Source organism: Sinocyclocheilus anshuiensis, unplaced genomic scaffold, assembly GCF_001515605.1.
Source record: "Sinocyclocheilus anshuiensis isolate Anshui unplaced genomic scaffold, SAMN03320099.WGS_v1.1 scaffold986, whole genome shotgun sequence".
In the NCBI taxonomy this organism is placed as follows: domain Eukaryota; kingdom Metazoa; phylum Chordata; class Actinopteri; order Cypriniformes; family Cyprinidae; genus Sinocyclocheilus; species Sinocyclocheilus anshuiensis.
The window spans coordinates 244708-248138 of record NW_015537975.1 but is presented as its reverse complement, the minus strand read 5'-3'; positions in this window follow the sequence as shown (position 1 = coordinate 248138).

Genomic DNA, 3431 nt, shown 5'->3' with positions numbered 1-3431 from the left:
ACATAAACGACATTCTCACTCTCTAGGCAACAAAGCCACTTTTGTTTTAGAGCTGACCAGTCATGCGTGTGGTCAAAGGGGCTTTTGAGACCATGTGATACATGGCAGAGTGGCAGAATAATGTTTGCCTGGTGCGCATAAAAAGATAAAAAATACAGTAAACAGTACATTGTATAAATGACGTTCTTCAATTTGAATAATTGTGTCTTTTTCCAATTAGATATTCTGACTTTTTAGGGCTTACTAGAACTAGCAAATGTTTAAAAGTTTAACAAAATGCCATATAGAACAAATTATTTCCAACAGATAACAGTCATGATCTAATTTAACAGAAGGCTTTGTCTACATCTCGTCTGTATTTTCAGAAACACACTTCCATACAGAATGTTTTTAAGAAATCTACCAAGTCAGCATTTATTTACTCAACAATACAGTAAAAACAGTAATTTAGTGAAATACTATTATAGTCTAAAATAATTGTATTAATTTAATACATATATTTTACAATTTATAATTTATTTCAGTGACTGAAAGCTGAATTTTAGCAGTCATTACTCCAGTCTTCAGTGTCACACGATCCTGGAAAAAATCATTCTAATATGCTGATTTGGTGTTTGATAACAATGTTGAATATTTTTGAGGATTTTTTTTTTCCAGATGAGTAGAAAGTTCAAAATAACAGCATTTATTTGAAAATTAAATGTTTTGTAAATAGAACTTTTGAAAATCAGAAAGCCACCTGAGTGTTATTTGTTTTTAATGCAATAGCAGTTTGTATGGCCCCCTCCCTGCTTACCGTGGTGACGGGATACATAGCAGACTGTCGTCACTCAATGGCTGGATGTCTAAGTGGTGCCCGCAGAATAACATAGGTTTTATAGACAATTGGATGAGTTTTTGGGGCAGAGCTGACCTGTCGAAAAGAGATGGTCTTCATCCCTCCAGGGGTGATGCCGCTCTTCTCTCTAGAAATATGGCACATAGTCTTAGAGTTTGTACTTGACAAACTGGGGCCCAGGTCAGGAAGCAGACAGACTGGCTAAACCAACCGTCTGTTAGCCACCTCATGTCACAGAAGTCAGTTAATTCTCAGCACACAGAGACTCTTTCACCTAGATATCATACTATAGAGACTGTGTCTGTTCCCCGAACTAGAAAATACAAAAAACATCCAAAACAATTTAAGTGTAACAATTTAATTGATGTTCAACAAATAAAAAACAGATATAATAAAGATAAACAAATTATAAAGCTTGGCTTAATGAATATTAGATTCCTTTCTACAAAAGCTTTCTACATTTTTGTAAATGATATGATCACAGATCATAACTTAGATGTGCTCTGTTTGACAGAAACCTGGCTAAAACCAGAAGATTACATTATTTTAAATGAGTCTACCCCCCAAGATTACTGTTATAAACATGAGCTGCGTCCAAAAGGTAAAGGGGGAGGTGTTGCTACAATTTATAGTAATATTTTTTCAGTATTTCTCAGAGCTCTGGTTTCAAGTATAATTCGTTTGAAGTAATGGTGATTCAAATAACATCACCCAGAGAAACAAGTGTTAATGATAAATCCCCTGTGATGTTTACTGGCTACTGTATACAGGCCACCAGGGCACCATACAGACTTTATCAAAGAATTTGCTGATTTTCTATCTGAGTTAGTGCTGGCTGCAGATAAAGTCTTACTTGTTGGTGATTTCAATATCCATGTTGATAATGAAAAAGATGCATTGGGATCAGCATTTATAGACATTCTGAACTCCATTGGGGTTAGACAGCATGTGTCAGGGCCTACTCATTGTCGGAATCATATTTTAGATTTAATACTGTCACGTGGAATTGATGTTAATGGCGTTGAAATTCTGCAGCAGAGTGATGACATCTCGGATCATTATCTAGTCTCGTGTATACCCCATATAACTAAAGCTGCACATTCAATTCCTTGTTACAAATATGTTAGAACCATCACTTCTACCACAGAAGACTGCTTTGTAAGTAATCTTCCTGACTTGTCTCAATTCCTCAGCATATCCAATAGCTCAGAAATACTTGATGATGTAACAGAAACGATTAAATCTCTCTTTTCTAGCACTTTAGATATGGTTGCTCCTTTACGCTTAAAGAAGATTAAGGAAAACAGTTCGACACCGCGGTATAACGAGCACACTCGTGCCTTAAAGAGAGCAGCCCGGGAAATGGAGCGCAGCTGGAAGAAAACAAAACTAGAGGGATTTCATATTGCATATTACTTATAGAAAAGCTCTAAAAACTGCTAGATCTACTTACTTTTCGTCTCTCTTAGAAGAAAACAAACACAACCCCAGGCATTTATTCAATACAGTGGCTAAATTAACGAAAAATAAAGCATAAACAGATGCAGAGATCTCCCAACAGCACAGCAGTAATGACTTTATGAACTTTACTTCCAAGATCGATACTATTAGAGATAAAATGCAGCCGTCAGCCACAGTATCGCATCAGATAACGCAATATAGATCCCCTGAGGAACAATACCACTCATTCTCTGCTATAGGACAGGAAGAATTGTATAAACGTGTCAAATCATCAAAACCTACAACATGTATGTTAGACCCTATTCCATCTAAGCTACTAAAAGAGGTGTTTCTAGAAGTCATACATCCTCTTCTGAATATTATGAATTCATCAATGTCTTTAGGATATGTCCCTAAAACCTTCAAATTGGCTGTTATTAAGCCTCTCATTAGTTAATTACAGACCGATCTCAAATCTCCCTCTTCTGTCAAAAATACTAGAAAAGGCAGTATCCTCTCAACTATGTTCCTTTTTGGAGAGAAATCTCTGGTATCTCTGAGGATTTCCAGTCGGGATTTAGACTGTATCGTAGTACTGAGACTGCTCTCATCAGATTTACAAATGACCTGCTCTTATCGTGATCTGATCGTGGTTGTATTTGTCTATTAGTGCTACTGGATCTTAGCGCTGTGTTTGACACTATCGACCACAACATCCTTTTGAGTAGACTACAAAATTATGTTGGTGTAACTGAGGCCAGCGAGTAAGTGCTGTGCAGGTAAACCTCACTCCCCTGATCTCAAGAGACGCACTAGTGACTGACGCTAGGGGCTACAGTCTTTAGCCTCCTTGTTAGTGCGTCCGCCTCCCACGCCGGAGGGCGGGGTTCGAGACCCACTCAGAACAAGAACGAGGTGTGGCAGTGAGGACCCGGGAGAGATTGATATTAGTGGAATTGGATTGTAAGGGTTCAAATCTTACTTATATCATCAAGAAACATGGTGTTAGCTTTCACTGTTATGCTGATGATACTCAGCTCTATATTTCTTCGTGGCCCAATGAAACATACAAATTTGCAAAACTAGCAGAATGCATTTGATATAAAAAACTGGATGACTAGTAATTTCCTACTGCCAAATTCTGAAAAAACAG